The sequence below is a fragment of the Anguilla rostrata genome, chromosome 10 (assembly GCF_018555375.3).
Source record: "Anguilla rostrata isolate EN2019 chromosome 10, ASM1855537v3, whole genome shotgun sequence".
In the NCBI taxonomy this organism is placed as follows: domain Eukaryota; kingdom Metazoa; phylum Chordata; class Actinopteri; order Anguilliformes; family Anguillidae; genus Anguilla; species Anguilla rostrata.
In genome coordinates, this window is record NC_057942.1 from 6570525 (window position 1) to 6598279 (window position 27755).

The window sequence follows — 27755 nt, forward strand, 5'->3', positions numbered from 1 at the left end:
AGCAACCAAAGATTTTTTCAAGGCCAAATAGCGGAATGTGACTAGCCTAGTCAATCACCTGCACTAAATCCAACTGAACATGTGTTTCACTTGCTGAAGACTAGATTGAAGGTAAAACATCCCAGAAACAAACAGAAACTGAAGATGGCCGCAGTACAGGCCTGGCAGGGAATCACCAGGGAAGATACCCAGCCTCTGGTGATGTCCCATCTTTTCCTCATGCCACAGAAGTTGGTTATGTACAGTTAAATAATGACCATTGTTAAATAATACAGTTTGAATGGTCCATTGTATTAATTATGTATTAGCAGTATGGTCCATTGGCAGTATTAATATAATGGTGGAATATGATTCGTTTATTCCACCTCTGGGTATATGGAATGGACAAATTTCTGACATACTGTCTACAGTCATCCTCCCTATCGTACTCATGCGTGGAGCCAAAAAAGAATTAGGCAGAGATTCTCTCGGTCTCTGCTGGGATTCTGTGCCCCCATTCTTTTCCTGTGGTGAATTAAATTTAAAAAAAAAAAAGGAAAGAAACTCCAATAAAAAATGTAACATCCCTTCCTGTGAAAATGGATGGTCTCTGGGGTCCACTTCCTGTCATGCTCTCTTGAACTGCGGGGTGTCTGTTCTCATGTCAGCCGGGAAGAAAGAAAGAAAAAAAAGCCGTGCTGCTGTTCGGGTATTCCCAGCAGCGCTTGTTTACCGACGTCGAACAAAACAGCCGAAGAGTTTCTCCGATTTACACGTAAGTGCCGTGAATTCCACCAAGTCCGCACTCCCTCAACAGCACTCTGGAAAAAGTACCGTCTAAAAAAAAAGAGCCGTGTGTATATGTCACGGCAATGCGTGCTAAATGAGCCGTTAGATGCTGCTGCTAAACCATTCTGAACTGTATCACACCCCTACTGTATGTTGATCGTGAAAAACTATTTCAGTTTGTATAGCGTTTTTTTTTTTTTTTTTCGGTTTCAGAGACCGTTATAAAAGGTGACTGCAAGTGTACTGTAGGATACACTTTGAGAATAGCAAATAAACAAGTATATTACAAGTAACAGCAGAGTAAACAAATGTGCCAGTTAAATGCCCGTAAATAAAAACAATAATAAATTAAATGCCCAAGTCACAAAACAGTAGATGTAGCTTTCAAAGTCCCCCAGAGTAACACATTAATAATAATAATCACATATTTGTGATATGGTATCGTGTTGGAAATGTGTCATGTGTGGGTATTCTACTCCGGCTAAATTTAATGGCCTTCCTTATTACAGTGAAACAGGAAATAGGAAGTGTCAGATTTCCTATGCAGCTTCCTGTGTGGGACTGTTCAACAGCTGCTGCAAGCCAGCGGGAACAAAACAAGCGCATGGACCACTTTATTTAACAGTTCCATTTCAGTCAATTGCACATTATGTGCGCTTATAAATTATATTGATGGAGCATTCACAGACAATAACTTATTGATCAATTGGAGTAGCAGATCAATAACATATTATTGTGTCAATTAATGCAACACATTTTGCTTTATTGCACACATAATTTAACAGGAAAAAGATCTTGGAGGGCTTATTTTATGATGGAAAAACAGGTTATAATATATGTAGTAAAATAACCTACTTTTAAGTGTGAAAAATGAACCCTATGAAAAGCCTTCAATAAAGAACAGCGACTGCGACAACAGGAAAATTGCAGCTTAGTGGTGATTTTTCCTGTTTAAAAGAGAAGTTATTTTCACTAAAAACACAGTTAATAGATGTCCTGGGGACTTGTTTTTTTTAAAGAAGCAGGTCACAGCAGCGATAATGACATATGGAACAGATTGTAAAAAAAGACTGTAAATGCCAAACAGACGATGGAGGACAGTGCTGGGGCAATGAACAGAACTGCAGACCCTCACCCCCGGCCCCACAGGTGCCATTTTAGAGCTGACAGCCAGCAGTATGGTAGTCACGGTCTCATCAGAGGCAGTTCGTGAAAATGAATAAGTTTTGCTCAATAATGCTCTCATTTGAGCATCCTGGGGTAATGGGAAAAGATTGGGCTTCTCTGTTTTGTTTTGTTTTTTCCTCACGATTCATCATTGAACTCATTGACAGTCAGCAGTCTAGTAATAGGAATAGCTTGAGCACCTGAGGCAAACCGGCCTAGCTCGTTCCAAGATGGCTGTGTCCTAGTGCTAGCTACTGCCAAAAATGAAAGCTAACTTTAATTTATTTTTCTTGCAAATATGGGTCGGAGTCAGATTTGAATGCAAGGCCATATCTTATCTAAGGCAAAAATCAGATGACTCATACTGTCATATGACCGAGTTCTTCGTGTTCCCTTTAAGCACCACATGGGCTAGAGGGTGCTAGCCGTAGCTCAGGCCGGGGCCCAGTAAACACGTTATAAACGCTGCAGAGGTGCAGGTGAGCTCTCAGCCTGCGGTGGCGTCTGCGGGAAAAAAAAGGACCTACCTAAAAGCGGCGGCCATTAATCGATGTCACGATCACGCCCACGGCGAAAGTAAGTGCCCACTCGAGCCCTGATAAAGGAGACAATGGGCACTGGCAGAGGGGGCAGGTGGGAGGGGGCGGGCACGGGGGGGGGGTTAGAAATCAGCGGCGCGCCCCATTGTGGTGCGTAATGTTCCCGGCTGGCCCTGTTATCGCCCCATTCAGGGAGAAGAATGGATTCAGCCTTGGCGGTGTCAGGAACCCGCGAAGGAGCAAAAAATAGCTTCTCGCTGGTGGCGCGGCGGTGGCGGTGGCGGTGGCGCGGCGAGCTCAAGGGACACTTATGTCCCCACTCCTGACGCGACTCTCACCACTCACTCACTCACTCACTCGCCGAGCCACGGCGGCCAGGCCTGTAGGCCTCCGCGGTTAAAGGCGGTCGCTAATTGCTCACGTCTTCTAAACTCCCTGTCAGCGCGCGGCTCCCTGTCAGCTGGTACCTGAGGGCATTTCTCTGAACCTGGCCCTCCTGGATGACACATCAAGATGGCTCCTAATGAATAACAATGAACAGTGAATAACTGCTCCTTTGAAGGTTTTTTTTCTTTTTCAAAATTCTGAGTGTTCTAGAATTTTCAGAAGCATTAGATGTCAGCATTAGAATGTTCAGTTAAGAACATTCTAATCACGTGTTTGTGATTTGACATCATACAGTATATTGATAATGGAAGTCTAAGGCACATTAGAGTATGCTATAACGTCCCAAACAGATTTTGAGAAGAAGGAATATAGGCAGAGGAGCATGGATTCAGAAAATGTGCACAAAGACAGACTGACAACGCATCATAAATATGACTGAACATGGTTATTTGATAATATTTTATAATATTTTTAAAATCCTGCATAGTATGCCTTTAATTAGGCACATTTAATGCCAGTAAATGTTCTATATTCACATCCCTGGACGTTCAATCAGTCAGGAAACCAATGTTTTCATTATCGGTAATATGCTATTTGAGAAATTGTGCTGGTAGAAGGCTGTTACATTTTTAATTGATTCAATTATAGCCTGGCAGGTGAAATCACTGGGGTCTTAAAGAGGTGCTCACCTGAAGAAAATTAAGTTCAAAGACAACGCAAGTGACAACAAGCCGAGCGTGCCTTGTGTTAAATTAAATTTAAGGAAAAAATGATGGTGGAACTTACACATGTTTTCAAAAGCTTCAGCTGACCAAAAGATCGGTTGTAACCAAAACCAGAATATGCAACAGGTACCCTGGGAAAGTTTTAAAAGTATTTTCTTTTTTTTTTAGCATGATACAAGTGTCTTGGATAATAGAAACATGTTGCAGTGAAAATATTTTTAGGAGTATTATTTGTTTTATGTGCCTTGTAGAGTAGGTTTCAGTATAGTACAATAAATTATACTTGAGATTAAGACTGGAGACTCATGTTCCCTACAGGAGACAAAAAATGAATTGCTGGGGGTTTAGGATGTGATGGGGAGGCAAATTCTTTATTTCAAATATTTTAAATCTCAGGATGCTCATAAAATACCTGTAAATTACTGACAATTTTACAAGAAGCATCTCTTTTCACACAATTGCAAGTTTTGGTTTCGTAAAAGGTTTCAGTGAAAATTTTCAGGGATCTGCAAGAAGGTTTTCAAATTTTCATTGCGGTCAAAAGTAATTCAAGTACGTATTTAATCCAGGTCTGTTCAGAAACCCATCGCTCTCCATTTTCTTTCATTTTTCAATATTTTAATGTCACCCGTTACCATATTACAATCTAGGAAAAGCGTTAAATTAGTAATACAGTTTTGACAGTGACTGTCAAACAGATGTGAACAGATGGTCAGACGGTGCGACCCTGCCCAGGATAAGCAGGTGTAGATAACGTATGGATGGATGGCTGGTCAGACAGGCATCGCACCTATGGAGTGTGTTCAGCAGCCTATAGTCTGTTATTGTCGGCAACACAGTATGATGTTTTTTCCCTGAAGAGATTTATGGACAGGAGCACTCAGGATAGAGCTCAGGCCTGAATCTGTACATATTAGTGTGTGTGTGTGTTCGTGTGTGTGAAGAGGGGTCGGGGGGGAGGGGTATAATCGTGTGAATTATGGCTACTGCCTTTAGCTTTTGCCGCTTTTAATTGCCGTTCCCGGGACCGTCGACCTCCCGGGATAATTGAATATCTGGGCGAGACCGGGAGCGAAACGAGATTAACGACCTCCCTACGCTCCTGGAATTTCTCTGGATTTCAGTGACCCACTTCCCGCCGCCAGAGAAACCTTCCTACCGCGTGTCCCGCGTTCCCCGGACGAGGAAATGAAATGAACAGGAAGCAGGGTGGCCTTTCGTTTTTGGTTCGTTTTTGGAGAGAGCGGTTGCCGTCGGTCCTGGGGGGCTCGTAACGCGAACCGCTGTGCGGCCATTTTGTTTCTCTCCCTGTCAGGCCAACTGTAGCTTCCGTCAGACAAATCCATCCATCGTTCCAAGTGCCGAGCGAAGTGTCGCGGTGCAATCCGAGCGGCCTTCCCACTCCAGCTCTGCCTCCTTTCCCAAAATGGAGGCCAATTTGCTTGAAGACCCAGTGGACTGCTTGTGCGCATTTTTTGGGAATTAACTCGATTAGTTCAGCCATTCAAAAAAATTTTCAGCGTGCAGTCAGCTGAGGAACTGACTGGAATAGCTACACAGAGCCAAATGGATCCGAGCTGGCACAATTACGCTGATGACTAAAACCTTTCAAAGCTGAATTTTGGCTTTCAAAGCCGCATTACATACTATTACATTGTCAAAATGCGAAATAGCGATTAAAAAAAAAATAATAATGTTGTCACAATATATTGAAGTGTGTGAAGAGTCTTGAATACAGTTTTATCGCATGTTGTAAATGTTCTATATAATAACAACATTTTTAATGGACCATTTTTACATTTGTATGTTTTTGACATAGACGCACTGGGGTGAAATCTATTTTCATCGCAATGTTATTTTTCCCGGATGTGAATTGTAGGTGTCTGTGCGACTGTGGAGCAAATAATCGGCCAATGTGGTTAGAATATTACAGCAAGATGTTAGAGAGAAATACTCCATCCATACAAAATGCAGTCTTGCCACATCAAAATGCTGTACGTTGCTATCAGAATGTATAATCCAAATATCATCAATAATATCGCCAACTTATGTTCATGTTAGGAATGTGAAAATATTATTATCATAATGAGTATAGTTTTAAACTCATAATGTAAAATATAATGTACACGTTTATCATCTAACAAGTGCAATTTCACATTCAATAACACTCTGTCACCATGGTGATGTATATCTATCACCATAGAAGTCGTTATGATGCCATGTCTCAGTCATGTACGCGGTTACTGATTCCATGGGAACCGGCGACTGCGCTGTGTTTCGGTTTGGATAATTACCGACCCGTCGCCTGACAGTTCGCCCAGCGCCCGTGTTTGAACGCGCCACAGACCCTCGAGCCGGCGAGGGGCTGATTACTCACCCAGGGCCGGGCGTCCAGGCGCAGGAAACGGCCCTGCCACGTCTCGACAGAAATGAAGGGCCCATTATTTCCCCATCCGAGTAATTCCCCTTCGCCCACAGGTTCCCAGGGAGGCTGGCTGGCCCTGGTGTACAGAGAGAAAGAGAGAGAGAGAAAGAGAGAGAGAGAGCGGTCTTTCTCTGCCTCCTCATATCTAATTACAAGTGGTGTCTGGTGTAGTGGAGACCACAGGAGATAAAACGCTACCCCCCACCCCCCCACCCCCCAAACGCCCCGACCCCCCCCCACCCGTCGTCAGAGGGCTCCACTGATTCTTTATTCCGTTCTGCCGGCCATTTATAAAACGAAGCTCTTCCGTGAGCGCTCGCCCACGTGCGCGAGCCCTGATCTCGCACTGCGGCCTGCTTTCCCTCTGCCTCCCTCTTTCGCTCTTTCTCTCTTTCTCTGCGTCTCTTTTTTTTCTGTCTCCCCATCGCGCTCTCTCGTTGAAGGCGAGAGCCGCTGTCCCTGTCTTTCTCAGTCTCACTCTCTATCAGTCGAATTCAAATGTGTGAAAAAGTGGACTGGCCTGCAAGGAGCACAATTCAGACCGTGGCAAGTGTGCTTAGGCCAAGGCCAAGGCTCCTACAGCTTCTGGAAGCTTCTGTGCAGTGCCATGCAAGCAGCAGCTTTATGTGCATTTTGCTCATTTTGTTCATCTTCCATCAACATTTATAATAACAATGTTGATATATTTGATAATAATTTCATATATTTAAATATATTTTAACATATCTGAATATAATTTTTATGTAGCTCCCGTTGCATTTCTCAATTTGATGTGAGCAATTTGTTGAAGGGACCATCAAGACCAGCTCTTCAATTATTTCACCAGTCTGAATTAAATACAAGAGAAAAAAAAAAGAATCTGTAAATCATCTGCTAATTTCTCTTCTTTTATTTCTCTCTTTTTTTGCAAATGACACCAGTGGAGATTGTCTGTTGTACTCAATTATGCTCGCGCGGCATGGTTCATCGGTTAGACATTCTCCTTCGTCTTTTTTTTTTCCTTTTCGGGTCGGTTGTGATTAAACGTTAAAAAGAAGACGGTCTCTCTCCGAACGCGGCCCCCTCCCCCCTGCGGGCTCTGTACGCCAGAGTGAATATCGCATAACTTCATATTTTACTTTTCATTACGCCAATTACACCAGTCAAACCGTGAATTATTAAAGCGCCGGGCTCGGGCGCGGCGGTAAGACGTCCGCGCGGTGCGCTTTGCAGTCCTGTGGAAATCACGCGCGGGCGCGGTACATCACGCTCGGCAGACGGCGACGCCCACTGCCACGTATTTCCTAATAAAAACAGATTTTCCTCTCCCTGGGGTACAAAGATGTGGACAAACAAAACCGTAAATCTGTACAACAGGAGGAAGTTTATGTCTTACCAAGCTTATGGACAGAAGCCCATATATATATATGTAGTTTTATATATATATATATTGCGACACGGGTTGCAATGTGGGCCGTTTGTCAGACCTGACACGCTGGAGAAGAGCGACGACGACGCAAGGCGAAAATTAAGGAGATTAAAGCGCCTCGCGTCGCGCCTGCAGATTCGCGCGGTCCGTATGGCGAGCGGGGGAGCCCTCCGCCGCGCGCCTGTGTACATATTAGTTTCCTCCGAAGACATAACTCTTCCCGACGGCGGCAGCGGCGACGCCGGGGACGGGAGCCGCTGATTTGTGGCTCGCTGTCCGGCTGCCAGCCGGCTCCGTGTTTGTTGGGGGGGTGGGGGGCGGCGGTGGAGGGGTTGGGGGGCGGTGGTGTCCCGCAGAACACACACACACACACACACACTCCCGGCGCGGGCCGTCTCCTCCAGGTCCGTTGTAAATATCGGAGTCCAATCCCGTCGCGGTAACCGGCGGCCGTAAAACATCCGAGCGGCCCGTTTATCACGCGGGAAGGACGCCACGCCCGCCGTCTCTCCACTCGTCTTATTTAAATGGCGCCTTGACGCGCGACGCGCCGCCCCCGCCTGGAGCTCGCAATTTATCGTCCCTGTTAGGGCTCCCCCCCCCCCCCCCCCCGGGCCCAGACAGTCGTCTGGCCACGGCGGTTGTTTTTTGGGGCGAGAGCGGCGGAGGAGCGCGTGACCCCGACGCCCCCCCCGAGCCGACGTCATGTTCCTGATTTGTCGCTCGATCGGCTGAGAATAAATTAAAAACCGAGAGAGGAGAAGTGCGTCCACCGCCTGCTTCGCACCGGAGGATTACTGGAGGATACGCACGTCCTTGGTCTCTCTCAGGTCACACTCAGCTACGCTTCATTTTCATTTTAAAAAACTGCAGAGGAAGGTGCTGCTGGGTGGCTTATCCTGTTAAGGCACTGATGTAATGTGCAGAGTGGGGCAGTGGGGCTGAAATGTGATTAATTGCCACATTTGTCAAGATTAACCCTTTAAGGCGTGAGATCACAAATATGCGATTAGAATGTTCTTTGCTGAACATTCCAACGCTGATGTCACAATCGCCACTGGCAACTGAAAGCAAAGGAGTTCTAGAACACTGACTAAGACTTTTGAAAAGAACATTCCAAAAGACCTACTCTTCAAAGGGTTAATGAAAGGGAGGGGGAGGGGGAGGGGGTGGTGTAGATAAACAAACCTCTCCCATAAAACCCGGGAGGGGACGTGAGCCCGTATCGAGGGGCTCGTGGGACAGGGAGTCAGGCTGGGCAGCAGCACAAAGGAGCGGCGGCGGCGGCGGGGACGGTGGCGGTGGCGGCGGCTTTATTCATCACTCCCGCCGCGGCGGAGAGGTGCCGCTTATCGGATGCCCCGTCGCCGCGCGTGGAGATGGCCTTTCTCTGTGAGCGATCGCTCACGGCGCTCATCCGCAGCTCAAGGTGAATTCCGGATGCGTCTCCTCCCTCCCCCCGTGCCCCCCACCCCCCCCCCCTTTTTAACCGAGGCCTCTCTTTGAACCTTTTTTGAAATGAATCTTGACCCGCGTCTCATTCAGATGGGCCTTATCTCCCCACCGCTCTCACCCCCCGGGCCCATCGCTCTCTCTCTCTCCCTCTCTCTCTCTCTCTCTCTCTCTCTCTCTCCTCTCTCTCTCTCTCTCTCCTCTCTCCTCTCCCCTCTCCTCTCCCGCCCTCTCTCTCTCTCTCTCTCTTTCTCTCTCCCTCCCTCTCTCTCTCTCTCTCTCTCTCTCTCTCCGCTCCTGTCGTTTGTCAGTCCGCGCGCGGAGCGCAGGCCGGCCGATAAAGGCCGTCTCCGGTCCCGGCGGGCCGCCTTGGCGCTGGAGGGTAAACAGCGGCGGTCTCTTAACCCGGGTCATGTTCTCGGCCCGCGGACGCGATCCCGAAAACGATCTTCAGAGGGTTTTTTTTGTCTCGGGCTCCCAGTGGGGTCTCATCGCCACGGCTGTTGTACTTGACCTCCTGTTGTTGCCAGGGCCAACGAATTGCTGCCATAAATTCCGCTATTTTTCCACCCCCCAATCGTTTGATCTTTCCTCTGGCAGTTTGTTATCTTGTTTTTATGTCCCACCCCCCCCCCCCCTTATATCTCAAAATTTGGATTGCCCGGTTGTGTTCATCATCAGCAGTTTGTTCGTTGCTACAACCTCTGCTCTCGATTCGGGAGAGCGCAGAGAAGCACGTCAAACTGTCCGCCGAATACGTGATGTCAGCCGCCGCTTACTATCGCACCGCGGTGTGGAAGTCGCGCTCACGCAGACACGAGCCGGACGAAGATATTTCAAACCGGCGCTCTACCCGCGGTGCGAATACTGCACTGGCCCTTTTTGTCTTTAGTGAGAGAACTCCAGCCAAAGCACCAGCAAGAGAACCATCGCGGCATTTTAGTGTTTGGAGCAATAAGGCAAAAATAAAGTCTGCTCACTCTGGGACGTTGGATGTTGGGTTATAAAAATAAATCCTCGCCATTGCCAGTGTTTCTGTGTGAGTCCTTTAAGGGTTGTTTAATTGATGTGCTCTTGGTGCAGTCAACCGGCGATACCTAAAGGCTTGTTTTCAAATACTCCTGCTTTTGATAGCTTTTTCAGGAAACTTCTTGTTAATCCCCTGTTCTTGTTGAATACACATGATTGTCAATATTAATATATAACTGTCATATGTATGCTTTAAATGGTTTAATTCCTTTTCTCTCACCAATTTGGAATGTCATGCAGATGCTGCAACTCTTACTGCAACCTCCATTGTCAGTTCTGCATTTACATTACATTTATTTGGCAGACGCAGTAATGTACAATAACTGCATACCGAAGGTCATTGGAACAACTACAAAACACAGGTCCAAAACCAACTGTGTGTCACCCTACAGGGCTGCCAGCCAATCATACCTGAATGTGGGGCCTACTTATGCAGGAGAACAGTGCTGTTACAACATGAGCCACCCAACAGCCAGACATATATAATTAATAATTATATGGGTCTAGGAGCAATATGTTTCATGAACGCTTAGGTTTTTAATACTCATTTTTTTTTAAAATTAGTTTGTGTACACAGTCTATGTACACAATCCTTTTTGTTTTTTGTATACATTTTTTAAATTTGTCCTTACAGAAATGCAATGGGGAGCCAATTAGCTATTCTTTATTGTTCTATTGCCATAGCAGCGCGTTCTCGAAATTACAGGCCAGCATTGTGTATGATGAATGCGCTCATTTAATCGTTTAACTGTGTAAGTGGCTTCTTAAACAAATGCAGTTTACCCTCATTTAACATACTGCTAGTTCAAGCCAAGTTCACCCATCTTCTACAATAACAATCACTTTTCTCTGAAGATTGCTTACATTGTGAAGTGTGATCTGAAAATGTTGTGTAAATTATCTCTTTCCTTTTGTCCTATTCTGTCTGGCAGTACAACACAAACATTGCATTACATTACATTACAGGCATTTAGCAGACGCTCTTATCCAGAGCGACTTACACAACTTTTACATAGCATTTTTACATTGTATCCATTTATACAGCTGGATAAATGAGTAAAATGGGAAACATGAGTAACAATGCGTTGGTTGCTGCAATGTGCTGTGTGTACAGTGCGTTCCATCGGAGGCTGGGAAGCAGTTAGCGTTGTCGTTATCTCCGATGATCTCGCGAGATCGAGAAACGCATTATGTTAAAAAAAACGAAAAAGGAGTAAAACAAGCGCGGTGGAGATAAACGGTCACTTATGAGTTATGGCTGAAGGAAGGCGTTGCGCTGAGCTCTTTTGTGAGCGCTCTTATCTGTCTTTTCGCGGCACGCTTCATTTGTCTTCGCTCCGCCGACGGTCCCGCGCGGGAAATTCCTGTTTAAATACGGGATCCTTCAGCACCGGTCGGGATTAGCCGTGCCAGTTCCCTACAGGGGAGCAGCGTAACACGCATACTGTAATGGGACGTGCAGTAGGACGCAACAGGAATTCAGATCCATTCATTCAGTAGGGCAGTCGTTAATTTACCGCGTTCTAAATTTTCGGGGAGACCTTTGTACCAGCTACTCCTGAAAAGGGGCGCGTAGTGTTTCAGTCAAAGGCTGAAGCGTAAGGGTCAATCATTAGCCCTATTAAGGGTTCGAACATGGTTCTGAGTGTTCAGGCCTGGTTAGCGCTTCTCAGAAAACTGTTCGACCGTGCCGGTTAGATGTTCTCAGAGACCAGCGGAAGCCTGCGCCGCGTCGTAGCACTCAGGACGTACAGTAGCAGCTTTGTGTGGCCAGTCACGGACGTCGGGTTGTGCTGGGGAGGAAGCTGCAGACCGTATCAGCAATCAAACACGCGAATAGATAACGAAGCTAATTCTGTGTACTTTCACCTTATGCTTATGTCATCATAAACCCTCCCGGTGGTGTGCTAGTGGGAGATGCAGCTCTTGTGGTGCTCTGGGGCTGAAAACTGTAATGACTTAACCTCTGTCGCTGTGCATGCATCAGTATACCCTGACCAGGCCTTACTAATATTCAGATTCAAAAAATAAATAAATAAATCATGTAATCTTGAACTACATTATATTACAGGCATTTAGCAGATGCTCTTATCAGTGCGACTTACACAGATTTTTACAGAGCATTTACATTACATCCAGTTATACAGCTGGATACACACTGAAGCAGTGCAGGTTAAGCACCTTGCTCAAGGGCACGACGGCAGTGTCCTACCCAGGAATTGAACCTGTGACCTTTAGGTTACAAGACCAGTTCCTTACCCATTATGCTGCACTGCCGCCCACGTGTGCTAAACTCTCCGCTATAGTTCGCTAATCAATGCGGGCCCGGCCTAAATTAGTCACGGGCACAGAGCCTTTCGGCTGGACTCCCGTGCTCGGTCCGCACAGCGCGACTAGACCAGACGTCTCAAATCTGCGAACGGACCGGAATGATAGCCGTCACAGGACCAGCTCCGAAAAAAAGTGAGTTTCATGGGTCGTGACGCGGCTCCTGCCACCCCTAAGTGCAGGGCTGTGGACCATCCCTAAGTGCAGGGCTGTGGACCATCCCTAAGTGCAGGGCTGTGGACCATCCCTAAGTGCAGGGCTGTGGACCATCCCTAAGTGCAGGGCTGTGGACCATCCCTAGGTGCAGGGCTGTGGACCATCCCTAGGTGCAGGGCTGTGGACCATCCCTAAGTGCAGGGCTGCGGAGTCTGAAGCGCTCCTTCCTGTCAGACGGGCTCTCCTTCCGGCCGCCGGCGTGATCAATGCCGAAAAGCGGCTCGGGTGGAGAAATCACGGCGGCGGAAGTCTCCGCTAAATCTGTCTGCTTCGCCGGCTAAACGGGCGGAGGAGGATCAGAGACCCCCAGCGACAGGCGAGCCGCGCCGGGGCGCTCTTTTTTCGGCTTTTTGAAACCGCGAAAATCCGACGGCAGTGCGTCGCGAGCCTTCGCCGGAATTCCCCGGGAAAAAAAAAATATAATAAAAAATGCGGACCCAGCAGGAAAAAGCAGAAAAGCAGACAGCGCTGCCCTGTTTTATTGCAGGTCTTTTTTCTTTTTTTGGAGAGTGTGTGTGAGACAGGGGAACTTTGCTTTGACTCTGTGTAGATAGATTACCCCGGATTGTGCCAGACACCGTGTAACACAGCAGGCAGTGGCTCCTGAGGTGAGAAATTTGAGGGCCCCACCCCCCCCCCCCGGACTCTGCTGGGTCAAGGGGGGAGAAACCGATCCATCCTCCCAGTGTGGTAGACTGGTGCCCCCCCCTTATCACCCCCTCCGCCCAGAACTCGCCCACCTGTCCTTCACTGGACTGAAATTGATCAGCTCTGTCTCGACTCACTTTTGCCCGCGGAATTCTGACTGGAGATTACACTCTGACGAGCTACCACCCCCCCCACCCCCCCACGCTCCAACCCGGAACGCCGGGAACGCTTTCTGATTAATACTGCTGACAAGCCGGCCCATTATTACAAATTAAAAGTGCGTGACGGCCGAACGGCGCATTATCTCAGACTGAATTTTTTTTTTTTTTTTTTAAAGCATTAGATGAGGCCGTGGCTCGGGGGCAGGGCCTGATTATGGAGTCACAGACGCCCCGCTCGCCCCCGGGCTCGCCCCCCCGGCTTCAGTCCATCGCTCTGTTCGTCTGCGGCCGGAGTTTCGCCCCCTTTCGCCGCGGGAGGGACCGGGAAACACGGCCGTCCGCGGCGCTTCTCAATCAGGATCACGCGGCCCTGCTCACTCCCATTTTACACGCACCAACGGAAAAAAAAAAAAAAAGCAGCATTAAATCAAACATGTGGCCCAATCGTCACATGACCGGGAAATTAACCGAACGACAGCTCTCGCGCACGGCTAAATCAAAAAAAAGTTGAACCGGAGTCAGTCTCCACTGTAACCGGAGAGCAGTCGGCTGGAAAATGTGGCGTGCCCCCCCCCCCGGGTCAGCAGTCCGCATAATTCCCCGGCATAACTGATTTTCCGAGGAAGGGATTTTCGGAGCTGTGCTTAAGTGGCTGGGGGACCGGTCGTTACGCCAGCTTCCTGTGGACCGCCCCGGCTTCGGCGTGAGCCTGCGATCGCCGCTGACCGCTCTGTTTCCAGGGTAGCAAAACAAAAGAGGGGGGAAAAAAAAGAGGTAAGCGTCCACCTGCAGCTGCACTAAAGATAACGGATAACAATGTTTTATGACTTTATCAGATCTGCCCGTGATTGCTTTGCAGGAAACTTAAATCAAAAGATTGCCTCGTTTTTTTATTTTTTTATTTCATCTTTTCTTTTTTTTCGTGTGTGAATTGCAGCAAGGAGGAACGGACATAATTTTTTGTTTTCGTGCTCGTAAACAGCTATCCCCCTACTAAAGTTTTACATGCACAAATCAACAGGAATATCCACAGAGGCAGAGCGAGAAGAGGATGGCTAAAAGATTTAGCTCCTTGCCAGAAAAAATAAGAATTCTTTTTTTTTAGACATAATGAAAACACAGATGCAGTTTCCAAAGCAGATGATATCGTTTACACTGGATTAAGTGTCTGTTGTAGATTTTGGATTTGTACAGATACAGTGCAGACAACATGGAATCAAACATGATTCATATCACATTATTTTTCCCCTTGTTTTTGCGAACGTCCCTTTTTGGAATAGGGGCGGGTACATATGTAGGGAAGCAGTCCAGTCCAACATATACATTTAACCAGGTCTGACTGACGTGTAATGAAAATACATTCTTGGCAGTAGCAATCACTACTGCATACACTCAGGCACGCACATGTGGAGGGGGGGTGGAAAACTTTCAGGGGCCCTGTCACTGGATAGGGCCCAAGAGAGAGCAAACCCCCCCCCACTCCCATTCTGTGATCGCAATGCCAACTCACCCCCTGGTCCACATTTACAACTGCACCCCAATCCCCCCACCGCCGGGCCGACAATTGCAAAGTGTCCCCCCACCCCCCCAATCCATCCAAGGAAGGACCCAAAATTTTGCATAGGGTGCACAAAATGTTACAGATGGCCCTCCGCCCTCCTACACGCATATCTGAAGGAGAACACATTTCGTTTCCTCCCTATAAGAAGCACAGGGGGTGGTTATTCTCCGATGTGTAGTTAGTCTGCCAAAGTGACCCAAGCCACGGTCAGCTTTTGCTACATCTAGCTATCTAGCCCGTGCACTCGTATCTATGGTACGGGACAGGGCGAGTCGAATGCTGTGGGTATTCGGATTCCATCCACTAATAAATAACAGCCTCAGCACAACTAAACCGTCCTCTCGTTGTTTTGTTTGCTCTGACCCAGCCAGTGTCGACACTCCCCATGCTTTACAGTCTACTGGACAATCCGCCGTCAAGATGGCGTCTTTCCTGTGGCTTTTGGGGCGACCTCTCCGGTCTTCAAGCCCGAATGATTGTCGCGTGGATCGCGCCAGAAAACACCTGCCCCGCCGGCCTAATGGAGCCCGGAACCGTGTTGATTTAGACGGCTAACTAGCCGGGAGAGCTAGCTGGCTGCCCGACGGTTCTGGGGAACGAGCGCTCGCCCCTGCCACCACCCCCCCCCTCCCCCCACCCCCCGGCTTGTACTCGCTGACGGATCTATAATTAATGAAACCCCCCCTCAGCTCCGGACTAAATTTAGTGCATAAACTGCAGCCGGAGAGGCAAGCGGTGGATTGATGTGGCGTACAGGCCTGACTGAAGGCTCAATAGCCGCCTGAAATGTGTGTGTTGTGACATTTCTGCTTTAGTGCGGCTCCAGCTGTCTGAGAGAGAGAGAGAGAGAGAGAGAGACAGACAGAGAGAGAGAGAGAGAGAGACAGAGAGAGACAGACAGACAGAGAGAGAGAGAGAGGCCGCATTGTACAAGGGGAGAGTGTCTCCCGGTCGTTACTCACCAATCGTTAGCCCGTGACTAATCTATAGGAGATGGCAGTCCATTTAGTAAGGCAAGGTTTTCCTTAATTAAGCCATTCGATATGTCACAGTTGTAGGGCACTCTGTGGTCTCTGGGCTAAAACCTGTGCAGTAATAGGTACTGTATGTACAGCCACATTGTGTGGTGGTACAGATATTAGTCCCAATTTTTTTAATTACCTTAAACTGTAGATATAGGAAAACATAAAATCATATGAGATAATAAATGTGTTTTGAGTATTTGTGAAATAATAATAATTTTTTTTTTGTTGTAGATAATCTGCAGGAATTTGACTGCCATTTAAGGGGTTTTAAATTATTTCAAATAATTATTTGAACTGGGTCTTCTAAATAACTGCTGCTTTTATACAGACAGGATGAATACAGCAAAAAGTCTGAGAAAACAAGCCTGAAGGCTATGGGGAACTGTAGCATCACTTAGCTTGTGTTATTGTATTTTTGTAGTGTGCATTAAAGCTTTATGTGCAGCGTGTAATTCTGGCTGCTGCGGGTCAAGGATCATAGCTGCAGCTGAGCGCTCCGTCTGACGGAGAGTCAGGGATCAACGCGCTTCCGCACCTGCGGACGGCGAACATATCGTCAGCCCGTATCGCCTTGGAAACCCCTCAGGCTCGCCTCAGGTGTAGCCACACCTACAGCTCACCGGGGGTCAGCGCCCGAAGCTTGTTGCCACGGCGAGAGATGAAACGCGGTTCCTACCCCCCCCCCCCCCCCCCCACACGGTCCAGCCGCGAGGTGCAGGGGGTCCGAAGACCGCGGTTTTGAAATCGTTCGACCGGAGACGTGCCGCTGTAGCCTCTGCACGTACTCACGTAATGCGGGGGGAAAAAAACGTTTTGTTTTTTTTTTTTTTTTGTAAAAGGCTGGCAGACTTCAGCTCTGAGGAGCGGGTCATTAAAATGGAAAATGCATCTTTCACCTTTAGGTTGTACCGCCAAGGGACAGGCAAGCCCGGAATGCAAAAGGCGGGAAGAGGAGGGGTGGGGGTGGGGGTGGAGGGGGGGAAGCCCACTTAAAGGCAGAAAGTGAATGAAATATCAAAGCAAGCATTCCGTGGGGTGAATGGGGAGGTAGCGGCAGGAGCGTTTGATCTGCCTGAGCCGTGTGTTCTTAGCTAAACGCTCTAAAGAAACCCTGAGGGCTCGAACAAGTGAGCAGGGGGTTGTTTTGGGGGTGGGGGGGGGGGGGAGGTGAGGGTGGAGGGGGGAGACTGGAGACTGCGACTCCTTATGAACCTTAAAGTGTTTCTAGAAAAATCTAAGACGTCCTTCAGGGATGCCTGGGATGACAGAGTAGTGGTGCGGGTACGGGGGTAGGGGTTGGCGGGGATGATGGTAGGTGGGGGGTTGGGAAGACAGCCAAAGGCCAATTTCATCTTTGTGACATCACTGATACCTGAATCGCGAGGGTTCCGGGACCCTCTCCTTCACGGGCCGTCTGTCCCGCTAGGATAAGGTTTTTGGCACCGCGAAAACCGGATGAGAGCTTTTTTGAAGGTGAAGCGAAAGAGCCCCTTTTTCCTTTTTCAAAAGTGCCGCAATCAAGACGCTACGCGTCTAGAAGAAAGGAGACCAGCTGGAAATTTCCCTGGCGTTGAACAAAACAAGAAGAAGAAAAAAAAAAACATCCTTCCTACTTGTGATTTCCCAAAGGAACCCAGATTGAACTCCAGTAAAAAAAAAAAAGAAATTCAAAAAAAAGCAACAACGAAATCCAGATCAAACAAAGAGTGCCTGCGATTCTGTGACACGGTAGCTTTTGATAAAGTCTCCGCTCTCTGCGGATGTAGCGTTGGCACAACGGCGTAGGAACAGGGAAATGTCTGCTCTGATTTTTACGAGCGGGGCCGTCGGTGCCGCGCCAGTGCCCTGCAGAGCACTCCGGAGTTTCCCAGGACTCCTCGGCCTCCATCTGCTTTTAATCTGGACGTACAGAGCATGCACATAAACCATAATGTAATAATATACCCTAAAGCGCCACAGCCCGATACCAGGGAGACAGAAAGAGGATTGACTGTATCTGGGCCCGTGCATTAATTTACAACAATAAGTCAGAGAAATATGATGCAGTCCTCCTGGAAAGAAAGAAAGAAAGAAAGAAAGAAAGCAAGCAAGAGGAAAAAAAGACATCAGATAACAAGGCAGCTAAACGTAAGAGCTATTTTTCATGACTGACCTATTTTCAGTTCTAGGTAAAGCATTGGGTATGGTTCCTTCTCTTTCATTTTTTTTTTGTAGCCGTGCCAGAACCGCAGTGTTCCGGAAGCGCAGTTGCTTTGTGAAAAAAAAAAAAAAACCTGCAAAAATGTAGCGTTCTCTCTCTTTTTTTCTTCTTCTTTGTGTGAAAGGTCACTTTTTCTCACGCTGCAGGATCGGAGGGTGAGAAGGCGGCCGGCGGGGCACAGGCGATGTATTTTCGGCGGCTGGAAGCCCTGGCGTCGGCTCGCGGAACGCACCCCCGGACGGCCCGGGGGCACCGTTTTTCCTCCGGAAGGAGGAGAGAAATCTCGTTGCGGCGGCGGCGATTCTGTGATCCGGGGGGGGGGGGGGGGGGGGGCTGCCGCCCCGTCCTGCCACTGAGTTTCCTGCCGAATGATAAAGGGCACTAATACAGCCGAGGCAAGCAAATCACAGAGAGAGAGAGAGAGAGAGAGAGAGAAAAAGAGAGGGGCAGAGGCAGAGAGAGTGAGAGAGAGAGGCAGAGGCTGAGAGAGAGGGAGAGGGGCAGAGAGAAAGGGGGGGCCAGAGAGAGAGAGGGAGAGGCAGAGAGAGGCAGAGGGAGAGAGAGAGAGAGCCAGAGTGAGAGAGAAGGGGGCAGAGAGAGAGAGGGAGAGAGAGTGAGAGTGTGTGTGTGTGTGGGAGAGAGGCAGAGAGAGGCACTCTAATGTGTTCTAGAATGGAGCTATCTGGCTGTTCCAATGACACACTCCACGCTGACAACAGGTCATTACCCCCCATGTGAAAGAGACGAATGGCATGGCTGCAATCCAGATCCTCTCACAGCCCCCCCCCCCCACCCACACTGACTCTGAAGCACGGCAGCGAGGAGCTGAATCCCATAGGTTAATAGCTCGGATCAATCAGGCAATTAGCCCAGTTCAAATCATCTCAGCGCTGAGCGGGAGGGATGCACCGTGGGGAATAGACTCTTCTCCAGATACCCGTACAGTGGGGAGATTTCCCCCTCTGAAGTCTAATTGCGCCCAGAGGTTTCTTCCTTGCGAACGGCACCCTTGCTTTTGCGGGGATTTAGGCCAGGGTCTATTGTAAAGCACAATGCGACATGTTTGTCTAATGCGCTATACAACAAAATGTTTTATTTGATTTGTCCACAGTTTCAGAGTGAGCGGTTTGAGGCTCTCCGACCAGCTCAGGCAGGTCGAAAGTTCCCATCCAAGCAGGGGAACCAAATCAGGTTTCCCTTTCACGAAACGAGCCCTGTGATTCTCCAGACAGCCTCAGCAGGCATTAGGAACCCACGCAAACACAGGCAGCCTGAAACAGTTTATCCGCAGGGTACCGTAACGGTTTGCTGGGGCTTTTGAAGTGGGTCGCTCCCGTTTTCGGAGGGCGGCACGAGCCCCCCTTTTGCGGCTCAGCTCTTTCCTCTCGGCGAGCAGATCTTTTTTGGGCGAGACCCTCGGCGTCGCGGATTGTCGCCCCTTCCAGCGGCGGGGTCTCCGGTTACCGGCGGCGACGGCGACGGCGACGGCGGCCGAACCGGCGGCTCGCGCGATGAGGGCCGAGCGTGTGAGTACCGGCGCGGCGTACCCTGTCCGGATCGACGAGTTCTCCCCGCGGCCCCAGACCTCGCCCCCGGCGAGAAATACAGAGGCGGAGGGGGAGGAGGAGGAGGCAGAGATGCTAATTTCGGTATTGCGCTCGTAAAAGATATCCGCCGCTCTGTTTGCGTGGCGGTGCTCGTCCCGCCCTCTCACGCGTCTCGGGGGCGGCGGTAACGCGAGGGCGTTTTTTTATCTCCTCGCTTCTGTTTGCTAATCAAGCGCTCGTGAAAGCCAGAGGGCCGTGATAAGACCTGGGATATTACCCGCCTTCTGTTTGAACGGTGACTCATTTTACAGGCCTTTAATTTTCAATTGGCCGCCTTTTTGTTTTTTTTATGTTTTTAAAAAAAAAATCATTTGCATGCTCGCGTCGCCGCCTTTTGTTATGGCCCTGCTAAATAATAGCGACAAATCGATGCGTTCAGAAGAGCCGGGCGAAGCCATCCCCCCGAGCTTTATGCTGAACAGGACGGGCAGGTGCCGAGCACGTTCTCCGTTTTTTTTTTTTGAGAGGAAAGCTTTTTGGCCATAAAAAATGGAAAAAAAAATTTCCAAAAGGAAAAAAAAAAAGAATAGAATATGATTCCTCCTGGCATTTGTGATTTACAGCTCAATCGGATTCTATCAAACGCCCCTGATACATCATCGCAGGTCTAGATGGAGACAGCACGGTTCCCCAGGGTTTCCCTCGCACCGGATGCCTCTGGATTCCACCACTGAGTGGGCAATGCTGAACAGACAGGGTGCCAACCAAGATAGACTGATAAGGACAATGGCGGGACCTTGACCTCAGAGAGCGCAGACTGAAATTGGCTTGGAGGACGAGAGCGAATGAGAGACAGAAAGAAAGAGGGAGGAAGACAGAGAGAGTGAAAGAGAGAGAGAGAGAGAGCAAGTAAGAGCAAGAGACAGTGAGAGAATGCAACAGACGAAATTTCCGCCCTCAAAAAAAAAACAGGCTTTTTTTTTTATGACAGACAAAAATAGAGCAGTGCTTGTGAACTGTTCAGTTTTACTGGGGCCTGCACGAGGCCTAACCTGTTTAATGTTTATCCACCGAGTGGAATTTTCAGCTGAAGTGCTGACACACATACAGTACACACACATACACACACACACACACACACACGCGCGCGCGCACGGCTGAATGCTGAACCTCAGGGTGTGAAATGTAGCGTGACAGCTTGTCATAATCCGGCGAAGCGCGCGAAGTGTCACTGTGTAAATACGGCCCTCGCTAATGCGAGGGTTTCGCCTGATATTGTCTGGAGTGGGGGGAGCCTGCCACTTGCCAGCAATTACGAGTAGCGTCGCCGCGTCGCTCGCGCTGGAGCACACCGGGTGTCAGGATCCGCGTCGGCGGAAGGGGAGAAAAAAAAAACACGACGCTTTTTTTTGCGCTTTCCCCCCCGTTTTTTTTTTTTCGTCCCGCTCCGCGTTTGGGGACACGGGGAAGGCGACGGCGTTCTGTCTTCGTGCCTCGAGTGCTAATTACGGTCTGATTGAGGGGAATTAGTGTCAGTCAGTCCCCCCCCCCCGCTGAATCTGAGCGGTCCCCAGCCGTCCGGGGTTCTGAAATGCTCTGTCTTGTGTATATTATAGTCATATGCTTCATATGCTTTGTTGATTGTATCTAGTAATAATAATAATAATAATTATTATTATTATTATTATTATTATTGTTAGTAATAATAATAATAATAAAATAATAGTAATAATCATCATCATCATCATCGTCGTCATCAATAACGTTTAGTTAGGGGCATTTAAGGGGCTCTGCAGTTGAATTCTAGGAACTTAAGCGAATGGAGTATGTATTTATGTAATAAATATACAACTATAAATGTGAAATATACAGTTCATCTGTCACCCCTGGAAAAGGGTAGCTGTGTCAGGAAATAAATGGCAACCTGCTGAATAAAATTAAAATGTCCAGTGTTAAATTATCTCTTACAGGGTACATATGGATCCTGCTTTGGTCCACACTAGACATTGTACTGTGTGGCCCTTCCCAGACATTGAAGCAAATTTGTTAATGGTTGTCATGTGGAGTTTTTATTTTGTTGTTGTGTCCTTTCACTGTATAGAAGTGGCCCTGTGTCCCTTCCGCTGCAATCTTGGTGAACGGCCTTCATTGTGTTTAACGCGATCGCTCAAGAGTACAAATGAGACCCTCCGTTTATCCCCCTACTGCAAGTAAATCTATACAGTGCGGAGGATAAGTATCGATCCCTCCATATCTTTTATGAAAAGCTGAGCTGGCATAACATCTCTTGATAAGATTTGTACGGGGAGAGTGTTGTTGCTGCTGCTTTGTATGGGGGGGGGGGGGTGGGGGGGCTGGGCGGGGGGGGGGGGGATGAGAGTGTCGGAATCAATAAAAACTATTATTGCGCTTTCCAAAAAATATTGAGATGTGCCACATGTATGCTCAGAATGGGGGGATTTCTGGAATTTAGATCTTAAACAGGAAATGGAAAGGGCTAAGATATTTCCCCGCCCGATTTACACCCTCTTTGTTGTGGGGGCCAAGGCTGAATAACTAAGCAATACCACTTCTGCAACTTGGTAAGTCCACTTGCAGTGATACCACTGTGCTTTGCTGTTGTCTTTCACCTTAATGAATCGAAACAGTACTGTGGCCCATATGACTAATTTCACCAAGAATAGTTCCTGTAATAAAACCTCATGTTGGCTTACAAAGGCTAGCAATAAATTCCTCTCGTTTTTTTCCTTTTGTGTGCTCCACAGCCAAATTTTTTTTTTTCTAAGTGCTTTTACACTGTTATAAACATTCATCCAATGGCCTTCCACTTTATAGACTGTTCATAAAATTACAGACTTTTGGCAGCTTCAACATCTATGTTGCAATAACAAAATGAGAATATAGCACACAGTTAGTACAGTTAGTATAAGCATCACCAAACAGAAACTAGTTTGACTCATTTGAGTGAATGCAACGGTGGACTGTAGCACATTTCAACACATTCAGCTGCTGATATCTTGCTCGGGCAAATTCCAGCTTCTGCGGCTACATCTCTGAGTAAATTGTGAACATGGTGTGACTTTCAGAAGACTGATACAGGGAGCACTATGAGCGTGACGCTAGGCACGTTGCATGCATACCTGTGTGAAGGAAAATACAAAGGAATGCAAAGCTGTGGAATTCAAGCACATAGATAGCAAATCTGTGTGGGCGTTCTAGAACATATCAATTCAGAAATGCATTCTGGAGCATGTAGTTCAAACTCATCTCGACTGTCATAATCCAATTAACAGATATATAGGCCTACATTTAACCCTTTGAAAATGAGGTTTTTTTGGAATATTTTTGCAAAATTTCAAGTCAGTGTGTTCTAGACCTCCATTACCAGTAGTTATTGTAACGTAAGCATTAGAATGTTCAGATAAGAACATTCTAATAGTGATATTACACCTTAATGAAAATGGAATGTTTAATTTATTTACTTATTTCATAAAGCACTCTAAACTACATATCATTCAGTTGTCATCTGCGCCACCTTTGCTTGCACTCAGCACAGACAGTTTTGCGTGTAGTATGATCGAACGTGACAGGGATGTTGTACTCACATGGCTCTCCCGAACGCTATTGATTTTTAAATCACAAGGTCAATGGTCAAGGTCACAGTACCACGTGTTTAATAAAAAATAGATACAAACACGGGTATATGTGAATTTACATATTTGTGTGTGTGTGTGTGTATTCTCTTGTATTTAATACAGCCAGTTTTTAATGGATTATTATGGAAATTCAAACAAATATTCTGGCTCCTTCCCCCCCTCTAAAACCCTACACTAAGACGCGGTGGTGAAATTATTTTTTTATTTTTATTTTTTCCTGGATCTAACTCACACTGTTGCTTGAGCGTAGATATTCATGAAGTCAGTTTAGGCTGATGGTCTCATCACAGTCCCCCAGGACCCCTATTGATCCTCAAAAGAAAAGGTCAAATGTCAGGATAAGGCTGCTAATGCATGTTCAATAACGTGCTTTTTATTAGCTGGGTATTTACAATGCCCCTGTCAACTAATGACTATGTCTGTTCATTATGAATTCCATTAACATATTTGCACTATAAACATCATAATTTAATAACGTGGGTTTAGTGCCTCAATGGTGAATCGCATCCAGCAGTTTGTAAAGGGCTCCAAAAATCCATGGAACATGAAACATATTGATTGATTTGAGGTTCCAAAAGATGCTAATGCAATCTTTTGGTTTAATAACCTCTGGGGAGCCCAAGAGAGTTGCAGCCCAAGATAAGATCCAAGTTAGCCACCATCCCAGTGCTAGCGAACATCACCCCACATACAACTTATATTTCTCCATAACTCATCATACAATGCAGAGTCTTATGAATCAGTCCTAACACTTTTCATTAAGAGGACTATCCTCTGGACTACAAGCACTATATTAAATATTTCCGGCATCAGGTCATTGTGATTCACAGTGAATTTAACGCCCCCGCCCAAGTGAAATTTGCATAGCTGTTGTGAGTTGTTTTTTTATAACACATGTACTGTCACCTTTTATTTTATTTCTGTGCCCGTTCTTCCTCTTTCTCAGATCCACCGTGACCAAGGAAGGACTGCCCCTCAGCACTGGTATCGGATCTCGTTTCTCTGCGGTGCGTCTGGCGTTGTGTGACGGGCGGTACATTCTGTACGCTTTTCCTCCGGAGCCGGTGGAGTCTACGCACCAGCAGAAAGACGCAATTAAAAGGGTCCTGCTGACGCTGAATGAGACTCAACGGGAGATGACCTTCTTCTGGCAGCTCTTACGGTTCATAATGAATCCTTACGTCTCACGCTAAGAAAAACATATATGTGCCTTTCCCTTTCAGTCCGATGTACTGCAGCAGGTGGGTTAAGGCCAGAATGAAAACCTGACTGGCATTGACGTTCTCCCAATAATACAGTGAAGTCCAGTTTTTTTCTGTTGCTCATTTCAGTGGCTTTTAAGGTGTACAAACCCCACTTTGCTTATTGTTGGCGACCAAGCATTTCAAAGGGAGTCTAGGTTTGATTTGAATGAGCTGAGTTTTTTTCTTTTTTCTTCCTGCAGGTGGATTATTGTCTGGAAGTCACCTGAGAAAAACAGAGATAATCCTTTGCTCTTGATCACAGGCTCCTGTCATACCTGACTCTCTCTAAACCCTGCACTGCATCATCCAACCCTCTCTGTGCTACAGGGGGAAGTGGAGAGGTGGGGATCTTCCCACTGAACATTTTTGTGGTGAAAAGTTGATGAAACAATGTGTTCTGGCTACATTAGGTTGAAAAGTGACATTTTTCTAGCCAACAAGGACAGTCAGGCTATATCCAGGAAAAACCTGAGCTTCGGTATAAGGGTTAACCTAGTCCTTTTTATATGAAAACATCTCTCCGCCTTGATTTACATCCCTCTAGATGTCAAAAATTCTGGCTTTTACCCACAGGGTTAAAGTTTTTTTTTTTTTTTCCTGTTCGATGTACATTCTTTGAACCCTACAGAAAGAATCATTAGGAGGCAAAAACAAACCTGGCTTTAGGGTTTATCAACCTAAACCTTTTGCTCTCCTTACGCCACTATCATCTTGAAGATACTGCTTTTGCAAAAGAAATAGATTTGCACTAAACCGGTGTCTTTTCTAAGGGTCTCAAAAAATACAGAAAAAAGCTTTTCACACAACTGCAGAAAACGTAATGGCTTTTTCTCTTGGTGAAATGGCTGTGCAAACATTAGGTATTCATAAGCAATGTTTTCTATCACACTCAGAAACAGAAATTGGAAGCACATTGAAAGAAAAAGGGAAGAAATAACCCTGAAGTATGCACATGTGCATCAGCTTTCCCAGCGAGATCACATTTTCCTCACTCTCTCACACTCTCCCTTTTAACAGTAGTGGGGTTTATTCATGTTGCTGAGCCACACACATCCACATAATCCAAGCCTGAAGGCTCTTTTGCTTTTGTTATCGTTGTTGTCATTCCCCTGCAACTGAATTCAAGGGTCGGGGCAAGGGGGTAAATACTGTTGCAGAGGTTCAAATGTAATTGCAGCCAAGTGGCTAATACATGCATTAGCAGTCGCTGAGGTGCCAAGTTTTGCACATTGTTTTACAACAAAAGTGGATTAGTGCAATGACTCAGAGTGTGTGGGTGCGTGTGTGTGTGTGTGTGAGTGTGTGTGTGCGTGCATGGGCACATGTTTGTGTCTGTCTGAGTATACATGCCAATCTATGTTTGTCTGGTGAAATCTTTAGCTCAGGGCAAGTATCCAGTTTGCACCAAGCCAAAAACTATTGTTTTAAAACACTAACTGTAATACAGATGGTAAAATCACTTCCAGATTGTTCAGGCTGGCCTTTAATCTCACTCTGTCTTTAACAGGACCAGTATCAGTCTGGGAAAACACGTTGTGGGTGTCCATTTTGGATAAGCTTTCGGATGTAAAAGGGGGGGGTGGTGGGGGGTGGCGGTTTCTCGTTACAGAACCCTGAAGTAGCAACACTGAGCACAAATATTAACAAAATCTGTTAAATCCCCGAAGAATAACCCCGGCTTACTCTAACCACTTCAGACTGGCTGTGCACGGGGTTCCTTTTTTGCTGGCAAAGGAGCCGTATTATTTGCATTTATGCAACGCAGCTGGGATCCTCTTGCTAATGAGAACCAACCTTCTCCAAACAAAAGAGGAACCGGAGCCCCCGATTGGCGCGAGCGACCGCTGCCCTTGTGAATGGCGCTGCCTGAAGGTATGGGGCTTCATTCAAAAAGGCCTTAATGCCAGCTTTCTTTCGCCGGACGCTGTGCCAGGGGCGAAACAACTCCGCACTCTACAACATACCTGTTGGGCGACCATTGTAAAAGGTCGAGGTTCTTCTGGCAACTGCAGGATTGTATTTTTGAAGAAGAAAAAAAACCCCCGCTGTTCTGTGGTCCGGCTATCCTCAGGGGTGGAGACCGTGCGCCTGTCTGCTTGTGTAGGGTGTACCAACGGGGGATTGATAAAGATCCTCAGAATAGCAATGAAAATGTGCAATTTAAAAAAAAAATACAGTTATGTTAAAATTAAGCTTTTGTTTTCAACGACTCATCTCCCTCTTTCTAACCCATTAAGCGAGCAGTGTGGCCAGATGCACGCACACCGTCGTGTTTCTGTGAATGTTGCACTGCGCAAAGAAAATGATTACCGAAAAAAAGCTGGTGCCCTTATGCGCCTCTGTTTCAGTGAGCTGGCCTGCCCTCGGGGCAAGCCTGACCCCAGAACGAGTGCAATTTCCAAAACACGGGCCTATTCCTGACCCGGCCTCTCTGTCCCACATAGCAGAAGAACAAACCGGCATTACAGTGTAATTAAATGCTGGGCCAAAACACAAACCCTTACCAGAATCGAATTGGGCAAAAATTCATACACTGCTGGTGCTGGCCAGCCCTTCCCATGCAAACTTTGCTCTGAGGATAAATATTAATAATGGGAAAATACAAAGTTTTTAAATGTGCATTAATGTTTTGAGAGATGTACTGGTTGCATATACCAAATATTGTTTCAGTAGCACAGTGTTATTTTTCTGAACAACGCAGCATTCACCACTATAGCAAAATAAACATTTTTTTTTTGTTTGTTTTAAAAAAAATTAAAATCCTTAACCCTGTCAGCTTGAAAATGCATGTCGGACCAAAATCCCCAGTATGTACTCTGGTGCAACAAAGCAACAATGCCCTGGATTTCAGTAGCAATAATAATACAATTCACTGTATTAACCAGACCATGAATATCTGAACATTTCCGAGTAAGACGTGCACAGCTTTTTTTCCCATACTTCTAAAAAATCAATGTGTTGAATCCGGCTGTGATCTACCTGCAGGCAGCTTGTCACACAACACGAGAAGGTGAATCATAAAACCAAATGGATGGCAGTATAGTATAATGGCTAAGGAATTGGCTTTGCAACATAAATGTTGCAGGTTTGATTCCCAGGTAGGACACTGCTGTTGTACCCTTGAGCTAGGTACTTAACCTGCACTGCTTCAGTATACTATGTAAAAAGCTGTGTAAGTTGCTCTGGATAGCAGCGATTGCTAAATGCCTGTAATGGAATTAATTTACTTTAAGAAGTGGTGTAGTTCCTGGCAAGAAATCACTGTAGCA

General features: G+C 46.9%; 1 long non-coding RNA gene across 1 annotated transcript; it reads left to right on the forward strand.

Moving 5' to 3' along the window:
- Positions 1-603: 603 nt before the first annotated feature.
- On the forward strand, positions 604-27211 carry LOC135264821 (uncharacterized). Its single transcript, XR_010332806.1, has 3 exons — positions 604-754; positions 24189-24404; positions 24687-27211. It is a non-coding gene; the product is annotated as an uncharacterized LOC135264821 (long non-coding RNA).
- Positions 27212-27755: the final 544 nt, after the last annotated feature.